The following is a 21,756-nucleotide window of genomic DNA, read 5'->3' as shown; positions in this document are numbered from 1 at the left end:
ATTTATACACTTAAAGAAGGTATAAAAGAGGAACAGCACAACATAGACTTCTAAGAAAATATGCTCTGTCGCTATTTTTCTCGGGGAATTGCATTGTGTTATTCCCCCAGAAAATGTATGAACGAATACAACCAGTGCTAACAGTGTTAAGACTGTGTAGTGATAGGGGGAATGGCAACACTCAGTTGTCACTTTATACATTTTATATAAGGTATAAGGGAGGAACAGCACATAATAGAGTTCTAGGAAAATGTGCTCCAACATTGCATTTCATGGGGAATAAAAGCTTTTTTATTTTTTAACATTACAATTATTTTTTATTGTATCTGCTATTTGGTCTTTAGAATACTTTATCACATTTTATCCTCACAAACCATGCCCAGGACCCAATTAATTCTGCAGTAATGAAGCTACAGCTATGGGGCATAATCTCTGGGCAGACAAAGAGCAAGAGGCATTGCTGTACAAAACTGAATCCAGTACAGTGACTGCTACATCTAGGACTGTCACAGATTACTGCATGTGCCTAGATTGCAAGTTTCTGAGCCAAAAACTAGTCTACAAAAAGGTAGTTTGGAAGATTATACAACATTATTTTCTAGATGTAATGTGGAGAAGACATTTAACGTCACTGGCTGCTCCTAGATAAAGCAGTAGCAGCAGGCGGGGAGATGAGGGTGGCTTTCATACATAGCCCTGCAGTGATCAGCCAGCTCTGAAGTGATGAGATAGGGGCTAAAATACTCATATTTATTATCCGATGCCGCTGAGCCAGGCAGGCCGCGGCATACCAATGCAGATAATGAAGTTATAGCAGCCCTCATGCCGCGCTGGTGAGCACCACAAAAATAGGAACTGTGCTCCATTACACACATCCACACCGGCTGTAATCTCCAGAAATCAACATTTTTATTGGATACATATATTTAAGAAGGGTGTGCTGCACTTCACAAGGATTCATAGAACACAACAGAAGAAAGTTGTGGGGCATCCAGAAACCCATGCACACAGCAGCGTATAAGCCTTGCTCAGAGTTCTCCTTTAAATTCACCACTACTGTTCAACACTAAGGACTTGTATAATTATCATAAATCCCATGTTGCTAAAAGGCACTTTATTAGGGCTCATGCACACGAACGTATATTTTTCCGTGTCCGTTTTGTGTGCATTCTGTTTCCGTATGTCAGTATTTCCATTCTGCAAAAAAATAGAACATGTCCTATTATTGTCCGCATTACAGACAAAGATAGAACTGTTCTATTAGGGACCAGCTGCTCCGTTCCACAAAATACGAAATGCACATGGACGTCAGCCGTACTTTTTGCGGATCCGTTTTTTTACGGACTGCAAAATACATACGGTCGTGTGCATGAGGCCTTAGAGGGGTACTCCAGGACGTAAGCATTGATGGCCTATTAGTAGGTCATCAATATTTGATTGTTGGGGGTCTGACCCTTGGAGACCCCTATCAATCAGACACAATGAAGAGGCTCCAGCATTCCTCCCACCTTCGCGTCTCCTTCATTGATTACACGGCCACAGACAGTGTATGGATGGCTTTGCCTAGGACTGCAGCTCGTCCCAATGCCCTAGAGAATCCCTTTAATAAATACTATTAGAGTTATCAATATAAAACTGCAACAGGGCGACAGAACCATTTTTTAGAATAGTTCTATATGGGTGATCCCTAATGCTGTCCGGTGGGAGCTGAGGACCAGAAGCATTGTCAAGAGACCAGTGAGAACTTCCCACAAGAAACCTTCAAAGTTCTATAGAGAACAACCTACAACAGTTTGTATTCAGCCCTTGTTCATGCCTCCATTTGGAGGGATCCTGTCATGTAGAACATGTAGTACGACCTGCCAGCAGCATGTTCTAGAACAAGAGGAGCTGAGCCGACTGATATAGAGTTTATTGGGAAAAGGTTACTGATTAAAAATCGCTGCTCATTCTAGTGGGCATTCCTAATCCGTAACTGACCGGTTTCTCTGGAAATCGTTGAGTGACCATGCCTACTGGACTCCTAAGCACTGAATGTAGGGATTTCAGTCCATAGGTCAAAATGTATTATCTTTTCCCACAAAACTATATATCAGTCTGCTCAGCTCCTCCTGCTTTATAATATGCTGCCATTAGACAGGAAACCGTTTTGAAGGTGACAGGTTCCCTTTAAGAAATTCTCCAGCATATTCTAACTGAAATTACATTAGAAGGGAAAGGAGGCCATACTCCAGTAATATATGGAAATCACAGATGAGATGTGCCAAGGAGCGGCAGAGAAAGCAGGACACAATCCGGTCATTGCTCATCATTACCACATTTTCCCATGCAGTCTCTAATGAATCTATTATCTGAGGTCAAAGCAGCGAGGGGGCAGTGTGAAAACACACGACATGCTTTATAAAGAACTGGGAAGTGGTTATATTCTAGAAATGCCTAGAATAGACTTGGCCGAACTATCATGATGAATATCCAAAGCAAGATGAAGAAATACTGATCATTTCCACAAACAAGAACCATCTCCCAAGCACTTGCTCTACACACCAGGACCATACAGCCAAACAGTTTAGGAATGTCTCAAGATGAAAAAATGTGAAGAATCTCCCCACATCAAGTAAAACCTGGATTCCTAAGGAAGAATAAACATTGTCCAAAAGCAGTCTCCAGTCTTCCTGAAATAATTCAATCCAGACAACTGCGTCAACTAAGAGATCACTGTAGGCCCATGGCGGACTCTTAGCATGTAGGGTAGTGACCTTATAAGAGCAGACTCATAAGTGCGGTCAAAATGAATACTGACTAGTAAATTCAGACAGAAATGATTCTAGGTGCAGTGCCCCTGGCGCTTTACTTTATATTCAGGGGTGCATCTATTGGAGGTAGCAGTCACACCCCTATACTGGTGCCTGAAAGGCCCCAAGGAACGCCCGAGTATCATAAACAGCACATAGCAGGTGAGGTGCCCTATCACAAATATTACACTGGGGCCCAGGAGTGTCAAATTATGTAGAACATGGTACTGCATGAAAAAACCTCCAAACTTAAATATACTGCAAGTCACCCTGCCTTTCTCCTCTTCGCGTCACAGTGAAGACTGTTTAAAGTGGGCGATCCGCAAGTGGTCTGCCCGGACACTGCTGTACATACCATAAAAAGGCATCCAACTGCTCCCCGCTGCTCCATTCCACCCCTGAGAGTCTGGTCCTCCTACTTCCAGTCCCTGGTCTGTAAAATTTCTGATGCAGTCAAGTGCACCAGTGCAGCCAATCACTGGCCTCAGCAGTGATGTGCTGCTTTGGAAAAGGTCACCTCTGAGGCCAGTGACTGGCTACAGCAGCACACGTGACCCTGGCTCAAAGTTTATAGGCCAGGGATCGGAAGGAGCAGGATGTGATCTGTGTATTGGAATGGAGTATGGGGAGCAGGCGAGTGCCTTTTTTAACGTTATACATAGCCCTGTCCAGGATACATGTAAAATTGTTGTAGAAGCTAAACAACCTCCTTTAAGACCATTTTGCTTAAGCTTACAGTATAGTCACCCCCTGATGCGCAGAGTAGGAGTTGATGAACCATTTTTCAATGGTGTCGCCATTCCCGCATTACTTATTGACACCAGAAATGGCATTCTCGGATGCCATCTAGCAAGAAGAGGAACTGTCAGTCAGAAGGAGTAATTTTCTTGGTTAGTTGTGGAGGATCTTGCAGGGCTAAAAGTGCTCCACCACAATATCTGTCACGTGTCCATAAAAGTTTGTGTCATGTTGGTGGCTTGTGCCTGTCACCGTCCTGATACTTCTATTAGGAATATTTTTCACTGAACATGATCTCATTCTGCAGTATCGAAAGGGTTAACCTCCTCTTGCTCTGTGTGCTGCTGCATGGCTGCTTCTGCTATATAAGCTAAGCTGTTTGTTCCATTCCTTGATGAACAATTAGGTTCCTAGCATGCTAGTTCCTTGCTAAGGTGGTTGTTCCTGTTGTCTATGTACTGACCTATGCCTGTTTACCGGATTGTGATCCTCCACTGCCTGACCTGTGCCAGTTTTCTGTATTGACCTTTAGCCAGACATGACCTTGAGCCTGTTACACAGATTTTCACAAACTCTGCCTGCCCTGACCTTGGCCTGTTGCTAATGACATGTTTTGCCTGATCCCTCAGTGTTCCCTGGGGTCAGGTGGAGTGTTTGTTGTGTGTAACTATTTTTATGGTAATGCAGTGATTTTAATGGGAGTGAACAAAGGGTGTATCTACAAAATAGGAGAGGGTCGGGGAAAATTGGTCAGATGAAGTGGGTGAAGTACACAGATTATTTTTATACAAGGTTTTTTTAAGTTTTAATCTTGGGAGTATAACAATAAATAGAGATTAAAAAGTGTCCCATCAATTTAATTTTTTCAGAGTGTTCTCGGTCACAAGAGACTTAATTGGGAATTGTTTTGAGTGTCATTTTTTATTCTGTCTATTTTTACTGTCTGACCTCCAGTGTCAACTGTCATCCACACCAGCACTCCAAGAGGTAGCAGCCTGATGGCTCCTCTGCAGCAAAGGCTAGATCCTTGTATACTGTAGGGGTTAGAGGGGCAGAATGGTGGCTAAGTGGTTAGAACTGGTGCCCAGCAGTAGGACCCCATCCATCTCATCTAATAGCTATAGAGGATAAATGAATATAAATCAGAATACCTCTTTAATGAAAAATGACCCTATGACTGTCACTTGAAAGCGAGCGCTAATCAATTTAAAGGGAACCTGTCACTTGGAAAATGGCGTCTGAGTTGCAGGCAGCACGTTATAGAGCAGGAGGAGCTGAGCAGATTAATATACAGTTCTGTGGTGAAAAAACACTGTATACACAGTCAGAGGGAAGGCTGTCACTGATAAGACTGCCTCCCTGACTTCAGTCACTGATAGGACCGCCTCCCTGATTTCAGTCACTGATAGGACCGCCTCCCTGACTTCAGTCACTGATAGGACCGCCTCCCTGACTTCAGTCACTGATAGGACCGCCTCCCTGACTTCAGTCAGATAGGACCGCCTCCCTGACTTCAGTCAGATAGGACCGCCTCCCTGACTTCAGTCACTGATAGGACCGCCTCCCTGACTTCAGTCAGATAGGACCGCCTCCCTGACTTCAGTCAGATAGGACCGCCTCCCTGACTTCAGTCAGATAGGACCGCCTCCCTGACTTCAGTCACTGATAGGACCGCCTCCCTGACTTCAGTCACTGATAGGACCGCCTCCCTGACTTCAGTCACTGATAGGACTGCCTCCCTGACTTCAGTCACTGATAGGACCGCCTCCTTGATGTCAAAGCCCAGAAAGAGCTGAAATTTTAATGAATGAAATACAAATTATAATTAACAATTTCCCACATACTATATATCAATCTGCTCAGCTCCTCCTGCTCTATAACATGCTTCCTGTAGCTTATGTTGCATTTTCATGGTGACAGGTTCCTTTTAATGGGCAATGATTGCTTAACTGAGCCCAAAAGGTATCAAATGTTTTTTTCACCATTCCGGCTGCAGTGTTCACAGACATCAAAGAGTAGCATGTGTTTTGGTAAATCATATTAATGACCAACATTTTGCTGAGTAAATCTACAGCTATTGTTCAGTAACTTTCCAAACTCCATGCTTATTGTACTCTGACCTTGGATAACAATAAGATGTTTTATAATTCAGTCCTATTCAGGGACAGTGGCTTCCTCCAGGCTCGAGGCTGCCTGACCTCACATGTTCCTCAGACCTTCTTCCTAGTCAGAGTCAGTGCAGGTTACGAGGTGTTCTGGGGCACTGTGGTGTAATTGTTGGGTGCAGTTTTGATAGTACCTCTTTCAGACCCAGCCTGTATACACCATCCATGATGGCTACATTAGCTGATACTGCAGATAGGTACATATAAGAGGTGTGCTGAGAAGTGATGTACGATGTGTACACCAGGAAAGCTCCTGATGTGCACGCTAAATGTATCCCGTAGCCCAACGTTGGTCGAAATAGTGAATTTCTGGCCTTCATCTGACTCCTATACATAAAAAACGAAGAGGCATGGAGTGGTTGTAGACTGTGCTATTCCATACAACAGTACCCAGTAAAAAAAATAAACGTATAGCGTGTAGCATACATTTAATTAATTCAGGAGCTCATGGGTGACGGACGCCACAGTATGGTAACCATCACAGGCCTCCATTTAACGTATACATCAAGCAAAGGCTAATACGATATGTGAACAGAGCCTGGCATACTGTATATTACACTTTACAAGGTGTATATAATATACAATATATAGCACACAGAGACAGTCAAGGAGATTCATGAAAACGGTCTGTTGCCCATAGCAACCAAAAACTGCGCAGGTTTGACTTTTTATAGTGCTTTTGGAAAAGACCGTTCTTATGACTTTCCCCAATTTTGCATACACTTATTACACGTCTTAGTGCAAAATATTACCCCGTAATTTCACAGGATATTTTTGTCCTTGGTTTTCCCCTACTCTATAATACACGGTTATGGTTGGTGCCTTGCTATAGAACAGAAATAGAATGGCAGAGGCCCAGTGTCTGCTTATGGTTACACTGCGTGGTCTCCTAGCACGTCACATGAGCAGAACTCTAACGTATAGCTATATTTAATGGCAGCCATAATAGAATAAGGGAATGTACTAGGTGAAGAAAAATCACCTAAAATGTTCTTTACTTTACTACTGGAAATGCATTTGGCACTAGTGAGCCATCTGAAGCATTGGAATCTTGCCAGGACTGCTGGGGACAAACGTAAAGCAAATGACCTAACAAAAGGTGTCACCGCTAGATATGGACAGCAAAGAGAGCAAACAAGGGGATCATTTTAAGTAGAGTTGAATTCACCAGAATGTCAGACATACGAGAAGACACACAGTTAAAGGGGTATTCCCATCTCAGACACTGATGGCATACAGTATTGCTAGGATATTTCACCAATGTCAGATGGTGGGACCCCCACCAACCTCCAGAATGGGCCCTTCGAAGTGAAGGAGAGTGCCACGCATACATGACAACCTCTCCATTTACCGCTAGGGGACTGTTGCAAATAGTCGAACCAGTGTCCAGCTATTTTCGGAACTCCCATGCGGTAAACAGAGGGTAGGCATGCTTGCACAGCCCTCTCCTTCACTTTGAGGGGCCCATTCTGGAAATTGGAGAGGGTCCCTGAGGTGGGACTTGCACCTACCTGATATTGATGACATATCCTAGCGATATATCATAAATGTCTGAGATGGGAATAATCCTTTAAGTTGGCCATACACATTACATTAAAGGGGTTGTCTAACCTCCACCGCACTTTTAGATATGGCCTAGATGCTGATTTGCCTCAAGAAACGAAGCCACTTATTAACTCACTGACTCTCCTTGCCAGCAATAAGAGCTTCTCCCCCGCTGCTTCTGGTTCCCTGGGGACCAGATGTGTGATGGTCTGTCCGCCATCATGTGGGCCACTGTTGTCATTTGCTGGCCTCAGCAGTCACATACCACTTGGAAACCTGTCACAGCTGAGGCCAGGGAATGGGGCAGGACCCTTGGTGCTGAAATGGAGCACCGGTGACTAGGTAAGTGGTTTTGTTTCTTTAGGCAGAGCAGGTTTTGGGTCATATCTATAATCGAGGTCAGACAACTACTTCAATATCATCCAAACCCATCAATTACAGCAGGACCGGATGACCATCTTATGAGGATGGGGGTGTACCTACGACAACAGATCGTTTTGTCAAACTTTTTGCTGTTAAAGGGTTTGGACAATTTTAAATTTTTTTTCCAATAGCTTCAATCTATTTTTTGTGAGACCTACATCATAACTTGGTCCTGCCATGCAGCTGAGGTCCCCCAGGTGCCGTCTGTGGGCTATGTAAAGTCCTACAATCTTCGGCCACTGCTGCGTCCATATGGCGCAAGATGGCCACGGCAGTTGATTCACCCACATCACTGCTCATTTGCTGAACAGTGAATGAACATGCTCATATTAATGACCTATCCTTAATGACCCATCAAGTGAATAGTGTTTTCAATAGCTCCGTGGTCTGCATTTTGGGGACAGTCTATGTTTTTGAGGAATGGACATACAGGAGGTGGAAAGCACATGGGTGGTCTGTGCGCTTTCTGCATCCAGATGTGCGTTCTGCAAAAAGATGTCCTATACTTGTTCATAAAATGCTGACCCGAGTCAATGGGTCTGCAAAAAACATGGATGAAACACAGATTGCATCGGTATTTTGCGGATTCGTGATCTTCAGACTACAAAACAGATACGGTCGTGTGCATAGGGCCTAATATTTATCCTGCTAATGTTACTTAAGGTGGTCATGCATGGAGGATGTACAATGACACACTGTACAATGACTGTGTTTTGCGGTCCGCAAAAAAAAAACAAAAAAACGGATGCCATCAGTTTTTTTTTTTTGCAGATCCATTGTAACAACGCCTAAAACGGACAAGAATAGGACATGTTCTATATATTTTTTGCATGGCTACGGAAGAGGACATACTGATGCGGATTGGGTCCGCATCCTATCCGCAAAAAAAACCAAAGCGAAACGGACACGGAAACAAACGTTCCTAAGCATGTGGCCTTAGAAGAATGATCTTCCTGTTGCAGACATCATCCCCTGTACATATATTTTCTCATCTCTAGCTGAATGATTTCTATAATTGTAGCATTTACTCAGTAACAGCCAAGAAAACTTTGAACCAAGCCCTGGACTTGTTCTGTCTGATGGAGAAAACGTCCATCTGTCGGAACGGATTGTTTTACTTCTATGTCTCTGGTCGGCTTATGTCCATCTAGTGTCTGAGCCGAATGCAATCTACTGTTCCCATGAAGCAGTAATGTCAGGCTGGGGAGTGGACACGTGAAGTGTTCTGCAATTCGATGAGTAACAGGCTGACCAGAAAAATGTCTGCCCCCATGATGACTACTTGTATCACGTATGTCCAGACACATTTTCACCCATATGTGGGAATGACATTAGCAGCTAGTTTTGTGCAATCAAGAGTTTAGATGAAGTGGTCATTGTCTCCGAAATGCACAGAGGATCCCACCAGGTCCAAAGGCAAAGTTTCAATAGCTATCGGCCAACAGCCATCACTCCCGATTCCCCCAGATACATACATGGTTGTATGTCTTTTCAAGAGGAAGAGTGGAATTAGCAGCTGCCAGACACCTCTGGTGGGGGTCTACCTCCCAGAAGAGTTGGAATTCAATGCACCTCATCCTTCTCCACCCGACCTTATCTGTGAGGGCAGAGTCTGGACCTCTCCATCAGTTGTCTCACGTTACCAGTGGTGCAGTTCTTAGGCTGTGCTGACATCTGTGTCGGAAGCCCCCGGTGACAAATACCTTGTCATTTTTGACAGAAATAATGGCACTGTATGCAGTTCTACTTTTTCCACCAAAACTGCCAGTTATAAGTCAATGGGGTCTGACGGACAACACCATAGTCCATATGAAATGGGTCCACCACTGCATTGGGGTTTCCCCATATAAGACTGGAACCACATTGCAGATTTGAACACCTAACCTGCACCAGTACTTTTCATTTTATTTTTGCCATTGGACGGAATGTAGGAAAAACTAGTAACATTGAGTAGGAATGTATGAATCCCCATTCATTAAACAGGAGCATTTGCAGCTGTAGATTATGCAACATGGATATCTGTGAGATTGGTTTCATATAGAAGCAGATCCTGGGCACAGTGACTATAGGGGATTAGGGGGATTGTATTCTTATGTACTACAAAGCTGCTCTGTGCATGAGATATATTACACCTCTCTGCGGAGGTGTGCTATGCACACAGTAGTACGGTGACATAAGCCCTCCATACGACATAAGGAGATGATTTCTGCATTGTGCAATGCTTGTAATGGAGAACACCTCCACAATAGGACATCTGATGGAGCAAGACTTTTTCTCTGATGTCTTTATATGGAATCGTACAGGGGAAAAAATTCAGTGATTCAGTGTACCTGAAACTCTAGGCATACTGAGGTGTAGTAGAGCTCCACAGACTTCTATGGGTAGGTATTACAGCTTCATACTAGTTGGGGATTACAGAGCTGTAATATGTAATATGCCTGCATTATATTGCCTCTTCCTCATCATACTGGTCAATGATCGAGACCTAAATAAGCATATGACCTATGCTCTACAGATTTAGTTATTTATTTTATGCACTTATATAGCGCTACTATATTCTGCAGCGCTTTCCAGACATTAGCATTGGGCTCTCACAATATAAGTTCCCCATCAGTACGTCTTTGGAGTGTGGGAGGAAACCGGAGTACCTGGAGGAAACCACGCAAACACAAAGTTGTTGTCCTTGGTCGGATTCGAACCCAGGACCCCAGTGCTGCCCACAGAGCATTATTCGACAGGTGACTTCCATACATTGCTGGGTTACTATCTAACAGATTCTACATAGCAACCTCTGGATAAAACACGGACCACCACGTACATAACATTACTGACAAATTCTGGAATCGGGAACCTGGCAAGTTATACTATATGCAACTAGTTTAGTGCTCTCATTAAGAGAAACAAAATAAGAGTATTGCAGGTTTGATACCTTTTAATGGCTAACAAAAATAGAAGCCATAATGTTACATAGCGAGTTTTCGAGACATCACCAGTCCCTTCATCAGGCGTACTACAAGAATATATGAATAAACAGCAATATATATACAATAAGAACAGAGACAGGGGGGAATGAATGGACATTTGAAAAATAACAGAACAACATATCAAAGATCTGGAGAATAAGTCCTTAATTATCTTACAGATAAGGGGTGTGAAAGTTTTATGGTCTCTAAATAGATGTTATCTCAGAGACCTGGTGCCCCGACTATGTCTATAGAAGACTCTTTAGAGATTGTAGTGTGTAATAAATCCGGGGGACAAATTCAGTCCAGTATTCAAAGTGTCAAGCAGTGTAACATCAGTACTTCTATTTGTGTTAGCCATTAAAAGGTATCAAACCTGAGAGCACTAAACTAGTTTTCTATTGGCTAACACGGCGCCAGACTTTTTCCTTTTACTATATGCAATAAATGCAGACTGTTTCTACCAAGTCAATGGGCAGACCAGCTTCACCTGATATTTGGAAAACATACGAAAAGTGTCGGTGGCAGGTGATGCATTGCTGTTACAATATTTCGGTCATATAGTGTAGGTCTGGGCATAAACTTTCCAGTTCATTGGAAATGTACAAATAAATGACATGGTCCCTATACAGGAGACATTTCTAGGCATATGTCCCGCAGCCGACGTCTCCAGAAGAGAAGGATCTGCAGTTGCAGAATATATGCCACACCAAAAAGAGTATATAAAGACAACTGTACCTCATTAGACAGGCACATACACTGCGGTCTTACTATACTGAGCGCTGTAAGTAGTGAGCGCTCTCTCTATACTGTCAGCTCATGCAGCATGCTTCCCCCGAGCCTCGGCTACAGAGCTGCAGCAATCCTGTGCACCATGATATGCAGAAGGCGAGCAAAAGGCAGCACTTACCAGCATACTGTAACTTTCACCCCGGCTAGGAGAGGAGTGACCCGAGAGCGGTGCAGAAGCAGGCTCCAGACAAAGCCAGGCAGCTAATCCACCATCACACTGGAATTTAAAGCTTGCTGTAAGCTGGGTCACAGAGAGAATCTGCATGCAGAGCACAGAGCGCTTCCTTATTAGGCTGCCAGCTCCCTCCTCAGGCAACAATGCCGCCTCTGTACATTACCACAATGACACTGCCCCTGTGCGGAGACGCTAACTCACTCCCCGCTGGCCTCTCAGGGGTTAATGCCATCACCTTGAAGGACGCAGGATATGGCTCTATAGATATTGATTATCCCCGGGCATACAGCAAGCTGGCTCTGTAATAAATAGTGGTCAGCTCTTTTGATCCGATAGCCTGTTCAATAGTAGAGATCCATTTTTTCCCCCTAGAAACCCCTGCCATAGCAATAAAATAAGTAAATAAATAAAATAAATTTACAGACCCCAGATAGCTTTAAAGAATGTGCCACAGAATAGTAGGTAAATAGGGCAGACTGTGCTAAATATACTGTATTATATATAATGTATAAGGACTGCCTATTGGTGGACGTACCACTGATGCAGTGACCTATAGTTAAAGTGGACCCATACCACAAAAAAGGTACCAAAGTTTCCTTGGCTCAAAGTTACTGATTGATTCTGATTACTGAAGAGCAAACGGATTGTACAAATCAAATTCAATCAGATCATAAATCAGCCTCCTTAAAGGGTTAAGCCCATGATTAATGTAAAAAAGGAAAATAAGAAATCATATATGGCAATTTCTTTCCAACAAAGCTAGAACCAGCCCTGTACCTCACAACATGGATCAAGAGATCTCACTATTCATTACCCTAATTGTTCTGCTAGATTTATTTCAGGTTGGCAGCTTAAGGGGGCAAGTCCTGTCTGCTCCAGCAGGTGGCAGAATAGCACGGATCATGTACTTCCATCTCAGTGACCAGGACAGAGAAATTAGAAAAAGAGCAAACAGCAGGTGGCGCTATACAGTCTGATTTCATTAAATAACTTAGTGGCTATACTCAAAGTTTAATTATATGCAATTATAAAAGTATTCAAATCAAGGTGCTGGTTTGAAAACTGTAGACTATTATTCATGGGACAACCCCTTTAAGACGTGAGGGCCTGGTCTTACTGCTTAAGAGACTCCCCCCTCCCCATTGATTGACAGGACCTGACCCTGCCAAGCTCACACCTGTGCATTGCTAGTAGTGGCGCAAGCACAGAGGTTCTGCAAAGATGCTATCTGTGCATGCGCCGCTACACTTCCGGGTGTAACCAGACATGAGGGGAGCATGCACAGTCAGCATCTTTACTGCTCACCGAGGAGCGGCAGAACCTCTGTGCTTGCGCTGCTACATGAAGCAATGGTGCAAGCACAACACATGGTCAAGTAAGATGTATGGCCCTGTCAATCAAGGGGTAGTGGAGGCCTCAAGCAGTGGGGCCAGTCCCTCGCTGCTCAAGCAGGATTATTTTTTAACAAATTAGATTTATATGAATCAATTCCCTCATCAATAATTCTAATCAATCAGATGAAGGGTTAACTAGAGCATCAAAGTAAGGAATAAGGAGCATTATGATGGGCCTCACGCGCTTGAAAAATTAGCTGCTAAACAGCAAGGGGCCCAGAGTCTATTCTTGCACAGGGGCCCCCATGCTGCCCATGACTGCCCTCGATTAAAGCAATGATCGAATTTTTTAAAGTTATTCTTTAAAGAGGACCTCTCGCCTCTCCTGACATGTCTGTTCTACTACTTACATTTCCTATGTAATAACAATTCTGGTGCATCTATTCTTAGGACTTTGTTGTGCCGTTCCTTTAAGATTTCTACTAGATGTTTATGAATAAATTGCCAGCAGTCTGCAGTAAGGAAACAGACGGATGTTACCAGTTCGGGGCGTCTCCCTGCCCAGTTTGACAGTGGCAGCACTGTGGATAGACAGATTCTGAAATTTAACATGACATTTTTTTTTTTAATTGCTGATTTCTCCCGAAACTGACATTTTAGCCGATTTATGGGGGGATATTTGCACGCACATAATATCTGTGTGCGTGCTTTCTGCACCTGCTGAGCGCTGATCAGAAACATCCATTTTTCTGACCGATCTGCTCAGTTTACTGTGCACATTTTTATTTTTTCGTTTACAAACTTTGTGAGAGTAGCTCCGGGTACACCCACAAGTTCCGTGTTTATGAAGGAAAGGATTCCAGCATAGAACCCCTAGAATGCCCCCCCATCCTAGGAGTTCTTGAGTTCTTGGAAAGATTGTGTGGGACTTGCTGCACCCACTTCTGGATAAGGGTTACCACCTCTATGTGGATAACTATTATAGGGTGGGTTCACACTAACGTTAGGGATTCCGTTATGGCTTTCCGTTATAACAGGGTTATAATGGAACATAACGGAATCCATAAGACGGAAGAGCGGATCCGTTTTGCTGCCCATAGACTTGCATTATGACAGAATGCAAAACGGACGCCTTTAAGAGGCATTCAGTTTGCTCTCCGTCCTAATATAAGTCTATGGGAATGAAAACTGATCCGTCTGGTTCCCGTTATGCAAGACGGAAAACAAAGTACTGTCAACAGGACTTTGTTTTCCGTCTTGCATAATGGGAACCAGACGGATCAGTTATGTTTTCCCATAGACTTCTATTAGGACGGAGCAAAACGGAATGCCTTTTAAAGGCTTCCATTTTGCATTCCATCGTATGGATTCTGTTATGTTCCGTTATAACCCTGTTATAACGGAAAGCCATAACGGAATCCCTAACGCTAGTGTGAACCCACCCATACCAGCATACCCCTATTCAGGTCCCTAACTACCAGAAGTACTGTGGCTTGCGGCACAGTGCGCAAAAATCATAGAGGACTCCCTAGATCCCTGTTAGGGCACCACTGAGAATGGGTGAAAGCAGGGCTCTCCTCCATGAGAACATGCTGGCTGTTAAGTACAAGGACAAGAGGGATGTCCTTTTACTGACCACCGTTCACACAAATACCAGCTCCCCTGCTCATGTTGCGAGGTACCACTACCACTGTCCCCAAACTAGTATGTATCCTGGACTACAATAAGCACATGGGAGGGGTTGATCTTTTAGATCAAGTTCTGAAGCCCTACAGTGCCACATGAAAAACAAAAAAGTGTGGTACAAAAAGCTGGCAGTAGACATTGTACAGGTGGCAATGTACAGTCGTGGCCAAAAGTTTTGAGAATGACACACATATTAGTTTTCACAAAGTTTGCTGCTAAACTGCTTTTAGATCTTTGTTTCAGTTGTTTCTGTGATGTAGTGAAATATAATTACACGCACTTCATACGTTTCAAAGGCTTTTATCGACAATTACATGACATTTATGCAAAGAGTCAGTATTTGCAGTGTTGGCCCTTCTTTTTCAGGACCTCTGCAATTCGACTGGGCATGCTCTCAATCAACTTCTGGGCCAATTCCTGACTGATAGCAACCCATTCTTTCATAATCACTTCTTGGAGTTTGTCAGAATTAGTGGGTTTTTGTTTGTCCACCTGCCTCTTGAGGATTGACCACAAGTTCTCAATGGGATTAAGATCTGGGGAGTTTCCAGGCCATGGACCCAAAATGTCAACGTTTTGGTCCCCGAGCCACTTAGTTATCACTTTTGCCTTATGGCACAGTGCTCCATCGTGCTGGAAAATGCATTATTCTTCACCAAACTGTTGTTGGATTGTTGGAAGAAGTTGCTGTTGGAGGGTGTTTTGGTACCATTCTTTATTCATGGCTGTGTTTTTGGGCAAAATTGTGAGTGAGCCCACTCCCTTGGATGAGAAGCAACTCTACACATGAATGGTTACTGTTGGCATGACACAGGACTGATGGTAGCGCTCACCTTTTCTTCTCCGGACAAGCCTTTTTCCAGATGCCCCAAACAATCGGAAACAGGCTTCATTGGAGAATATGACTTTGCCCCAGTCCTCAGCAGTCCATTCACCATACTTTCTGCAGAAGATCAATCTGTCCCTGATGTTTTTTTGGAGAGAAGTGGCTTCTTTGCTGCCCTTCTTGACACCAGGCCATCTTCCAAAAGTCTTCTCCTCACTGTGCGTGCAGATGCGCTCACACCTGCCTGCTGCGATTCCTGAGCAAGCTCTGCACTGGTGGCACTCCGATCCCGCAGCTGAATCCTCTTTAGGAGACAATCCTGGCGCTTGCTGGACTTTCTTGGACGCCCTGAAGCCTTCTTAACAAGAATTGAACCTCTTTCTTTGAAGTTCTTGATGATCCTATAAATTGTTGATTGAGGTGCAATCTTAGTAGCCACAATATCCTTGCCTGTGAAGCCATTTTTATGCAACGCAATGATGGCTGCATGCGTTTCTTTGCAGGTCACCATGGTTAACAATGGAAGAACAATGATTTCAAGCATCACCCTCCTTTTAACATGTCAAGTCTGCCATTTTAACCCAATCAGCCTGACATAATGATCTCCAGCCTTGTGCTCGTCAACATTCTCACCTGAGTTAACAAGACGATTACTGAAATGATCTCAGCAGGTCCTTTAATGACAGCAATGAAATGCAGTGGAAAGGTTTTTTTGGGATTAAGTTAATTTTCATGGCAAAGAAGGACTATGCAATTCATCTGATCACTCTTCATAACATTCTGGAGTATATGCAAATTGCTATTATAAAAACTTAAGCAGCAACTTTTCCAATTTCCAATATTTATGTAATTCTCAAAACTTTTGGCCACGACTGTACAATGTGTATGTGCTATTTCAATCTGCAGGCCACACAGGAACTTTCCTCCAGTTTCAAGAGGTGGTTAACAAGGCCCTAATTTTTCAAAGCCAGGCCGGGGAGGGTCCCAGTACTTCAGGAAGTCATGGTGCCTGTGTTGTACCAAGGCAACATTTTCCAGGTAAAGTCCCCCAGACAGCAAGGAAGGGAAGGACCCAAAAAAGATGCAGGGTGTGTTCCAAAAGGGGGATAAGGAAAGACACCATTTACCACTGTGAAACCTGCCCTGAAAAACATGGACTGTGCATGCAGGAGTGTTTTAGAATCCACCACACATCCATGGAGTATTAATTTCATCTTTGATGTACCTTGTAATTTTACCACCTTATATCTCTGATTTAGTCCGCATATCTTACATATCCACTTTTCACCAACCACTACATATTCGTTTCTATGAAACACCTGTTAGGTCAAAAGTGCCCTTTCCACCACTTAAAATGTTTGTACGGGGGTGCTCTTTCCGAAATGGGGTCACTTCTTGGGGTTTTTCATTTCTGGGGACCTCAGGTTTTTTTTTAAATCTGACATGGCAGCTAAAATCCATGTCTGATTATTTCAAGCTTGCAAAAAACATATTTTGCACTTTGCCTCTAAAGGCCTGCTGTGCGTCAAAACAGCAGGCTACAAGCACATATGGGGTGTTCGCAAAATGGAGAACATATACTGGGGTGCATTTTCTCCTTTAATCCCTTGTGAAAGTGAAAAATTGGGGTCTGCTAGTAATTTTTTACAAATGTGTGCTTTGAAATGCTTCTCTCAAGTAATTCTGCCTTCTGTAAGACACCTGTTTGGTGAAAAGTACCCTTTTCACCAGTTAAAATGTTCGTACGGGGGTGCTCTTTCCGAAATGGGGTCACTTCTTGGTGTTTTTCATTTCTGGGGACCTCAGGAATTTTTTAAATGTTAGTCATTTTTTATTTTCACAGCCAAGCGTTTCCTAATTCTGTGAAACGCCTGATGGGCCTAAGGCCTCTTTCACACGGGCGTCATGTTTTTTGCACGGATAAGATGCTGGTGTGTTGTGGGAAAATGCGCGATTTTTCTGCGCGAGTGCAAAACATTGTAATGCGTGAGAACTTCTTCACAGAAGTTCAAGTTTGGGTTAGGTGTTCTGTAGATTGTATTATTTTCCCTTATAACATGGTTATAAGGGAAAATAATAGCATTCTAAATACAGAATGCATAGTACAATAGGGCTGGAGGGGTTAAAATAAATAAATAAATTTAACTCACCTTAATCCACTTGATCGCGCAGCCGGCATCTCTTCTGTCTTCTTCTTTGCTGTGCACAGGAATAGGACCTTTGATGACATCACTGTGCTCATCACATGGTCCAATCACATGGTTTATCACCATGGTGAGGGACCATGTGATTGGATCATGTGATGTGACGTCACCACAGGTCCTTAGCCGGCAGCTCAACATTACAGAAGAAGACAGAGATCCGCAACTACACGATTAAGTGGACTCTGAGTTAATTTATTTTTTATTTTTAACCCCTCCATCACTATTTTACTTTGCATTCTGTATTCAGAATGCTATTATTTCCCCTTATAACCATGATATAAGGGAAAATAATACAGATCGGGTCCCCAGCCCGATCGTCACCTAGCAACCATGCGTGAAAATCGCACCGTATCTGCACTTGCTTGCAATTTTCACGCGGCCCCATTCAATTCTATGGGGCCTGTGTTGCGTGAAAAACGCAGAATATAGAGCATGCTGCGATTTTCACGCAACGCACAAGTGATGCGTGAAAATCACAGCTCATGTGCACAGCCCCATAGAAATGAATGGGTCAGGATTCAGTGCGGGTGCAATGCAAAACTCACGCATCGCATCCGCGCGGAATACTCACCCATGTGAAAGGGGCCTAAGTGCTCACTATACACCTTGAAATATTCCTTGAGGGGTGTAGTTTCTGGAATGGGGTCACTTTTTGGGGGTTTCCACACTAGGGCTACCTCAGGGTGTCTTCATATGCGACATAGCTGCCAATTGCCATTCCTCTTTCCTAACCGCCATATGGTGATCCTTCCACTCTGAAGCCTGCCGTGCGGCCATACATAATTTTTGGAACACATATGGGGTGTTCGCGTATTCAGGGGGAAATGGGGAACAAAATGTGGGGTGCATTTTGTCCTGTTACCCCTTGTGAAAGTGAAAAATGTGGGTTTAAAGCAACTTTTTCTGGAAAAAATTTTTAATTTTTTATTTTCACAGCCAAGCGTTTCCTAATTCTGGGAAAAACACCCGATGGGTCTAAGTGCTCACTACACACCTTTAAATATTTCTTGAGGGGTGTAGTTTCCGGAATGGGGTCACTTTTTGGGGGGTTTCCACTCTAGGGCCACCTCTGGGGGTCCTCATATTAGCTCCCAATTACCATTCCAGCTAAATCCGCTCTCCAAAAGCCATATGGTGCACTTTCCACTCTGAAGCCTGCTGTGCGCCCATAAATCAGTTTTTGAGCATACATGGGGTGTTTCTGTAAACTCCAGATTCAGGGTAATAGATTTCGAGCTTTGTTTGTCTGTTAACCCTTGATGTGTTGCAGAAAAAAATAGATTAAAATTTAAAATCTAGTAAAAAAAAAGTAAAATTCTGAAATTTCATTCCTATATTCATTTAATTCTCGTGGGGCACCTAAAGGGTTAAAAAAGTTTGTAAAATCAGTTTTGAATACCTTGAGGGGTGCAGTTTCTAAAATAGAGTGATTTATAGATGGTTTCTAATATGTAAGCCCCAGAATATGACTTCATAACTGAACTGGTCCAAAAGAAATTGGGGTTTGGAAAAGTTCTTAAAATTAATAAGATTTGCTTCTAAAATCCCCAAAAAATAAAATGTAATTTTCAAAATGATCCAAACATGAAGTAGAGATATGGGGAATGTAAAGTAATAACTATTTTGGAGGTATTACTATTTATTATAAAAGTAGAGAAATTGAAATTTGCTAATTTTTTTTTTTTTTTTTAAAGATGTGGTATTTTTTTATAAATAAAAATGATTTTTTTTTTACTCAAATTTACCACTGTCATGAAGTACAATATGTGACGAGAAAACAATCTCTGAATGGCCTGGATAAGTAAAAGTGTTTTAAAGTTATCACCACATAAAGTGACATGTCAGATTTGCTAAAAATCTCCTGGCCTTTAAAGGGAGTCTGTCACCACATTTGAGCATATTAGACTGATCAAATAGCATTATATGTGCCACCCAGAACTTAAAAACGGTACCTTTGTTGTGACTAATGGAGTTTTCTTTAAGCCAAAAATGAACTTTTAAGATTCTGTAAATGCACTCTAGTGCCCAGGGCGGCGTCTCAATCGCCCGAGCCCCAGGCAGCACCTCCTCAACGGCTCATAACCCCGCCCTCCGTGTGCCTCTGCCCGCCCGTTTACTCTCCTCCTCTCTCCTTTTCCACTGCGGCTGCGCGGTCAAATTCGTAGCGCAGAAGAGCAATGTTGACTGAAATAACCACTCGTTACAACCGAGGTATGCAGCAAAGCATTTGTGAAGCCACAACACGCACAACCTTGAGGCGGATGGGCTACAACAGCAGAAGACCCCACCGGGTACCACTCATCTCCACTACAAATAGGAAAAAGAGGCTACAATTTGCACAAGCTCACCAAAATTGGACTGTTGAAGACTGGAAAAATGTTGCCTGGTCTGATGAGTCTCGATTTCTGTTGAGACATTCAAATGGTAGAGTCCGAATTTGGCGTAAACAGAATGAGAACATGTATCCATCCTCTGATGGCTACTTCCAGCAGGATAATGCACCATGTCACAAAGCTTGGATCATTTCAAATTGGTTTCTTGAACATGACAATGAGTTCACTGTACTAAAATGGCCCCCACAGTCACCAGATCTCAATCCAATAGAGCATCTTTGGGATGTGGTGGAACGGGAGCTTCGTGCCCTGGATGTGCATCCCTCAAATCTCCATCAACTGCAAGATGCTATCCTGTCAATATGGGCCAACATTTCTAAAGAATGCTATCAGCACCTTGTTGAATCAATGCCACGTAGAATTAAGGCAGTTCTGAAGGCAAAAGGGGGTCCAACACCGTATTAGTATGGTGTTCCTAATAATTCTTTAGGTGAGTGTATATATATATACACACACACACACACACACACACACACACACACAGAGCCTTGCAAAAGTATTCACCCCCCTTGACCTTTTTTGTATTTTGGTGCCTCACCAAATATGTGAATAGGTCCACAATCCCGGAGATGCGGTACGGTCCGGACCGTCGGATGTGGATTGCAGACCCCATTCAAGTGAATGGGTCCGTGATCCGCATGCGGCAGTCCCGCGGTCGGTGCCCATGCATTGCGGACCTGCCGTGTGCATGAGCCCTTATATCTCTATATACTTTATATATGTGTATAGAGGTATAGATCAGTAAATATATATATATATATATATATATATATATATATATACATATACACACACACACACACATATATATGTATTTACTGATTTATATCTCTATATACTTTAGGTATAGATCAGTAAATGTGTATATATATATATATATATATATATATATATATATATATATATACACACACACACACACACACACACACACACACTTATATCTCTATATACATATACAGATGAAGTATATAGATCAGATATCTCTCTCTATATATATATATTTATTAGCTGGGCAGGGATTTAGTAGTTACTTCTGCGGATGGTGGGGGATGGATTGAGGGTCCAATGGCCCGGTGACGGCGCTTCTGACAGGGACGGCCAGACGCAGAGGGCGGGCACAAGTTATTCAATAAAATGTATCTGTATAGCGCCACCTGCTGTTTGTCATTTTACTTTCTCTTTGTCCACCTAGATGAGGTGGTAGCACATTCTCAGTTTCATCCTCCAACTGCTACCAGGTTGATCTACAGTTAGAAGCTGTGAGTTACAGGCAGAGAGCTACTGCAGAAAGGACACAGCCCCTCAGAACGGACATGCCCCCCGAGAAAAGATTCTGCCAGCCTGAAGAGAATCCAGCAGAGCGATGAATGAGGAGATCTCTGGATCCATGTGAGGTGCTGGGCTGGTTCTAGCTTTCTTAGAACTGGGTTGTCATGTACTTTATGATGTCTGACTTTCATGTTTTACATTAATCATGGCTTAACCCCTTTAATATACAAAGAGTCAGCAACCCCGCTGCAGAATATATTGGCACTATTTAATTGCATATTAAAAATTTGCAAAAATGAAAATTAAAGTTGTACTGCAGTTATCTGAGATACATGAAAAAAAAAAAAAATCCCCCCCATCATAATTTATGCCGCGGACAAGCATTTTTCCCACAAATGCAGTATTTTATGGCATTTGGCTACCAGTACGATGCCCAGCTTTGGTCTCC

The 21,756-nt window shown here is 43.1% G+C and overlaps 1 protein-coding gene across 2 annotated transcripts in view; it reads right to left on the bottom strand.

Moving 5' to 3' along the window:
* PAG1 (phosphoprotein membrane anchor with glycosphingolipid microdomains 1) overlaps positions 1–21,756 on the bottom strand; it is a 257,231-nt gene that overhangs the window by 51,318 nt on the left and 184,157 nt on the right. Inside the window, exon 1 of one of the 2 annotated variants that reach the window (XM_040433063.1) lies at positions 11,537–11,704. The exons of the other annotated variant lie outside the window; for it this stretch is intronic. The gene's annotated coding sequence lies outside the window, so the exon portion shown is untranslated. Of the gene's footprint in view, positions 1–11,536; positions 11,705–21,756 lie in introns of those variants that run through there. 2 annotated transcript variants of the gene reach the window in all.

Source organism: Bufo bufo, chromosome 5, assembly GCF_905171765.1.
Source record: "Bufo bufo chromosome 5, aBufBuf1.1, whole genome shotgun sequence".
NCBI lineage: Eukaryota > Metazoa > Chordata > Amphibia > Anura > Bufonidae > Bufo > Bufo bufo.
This window is presented reverse-complemented; position numbering and strand designations above follow the sequence as displayed.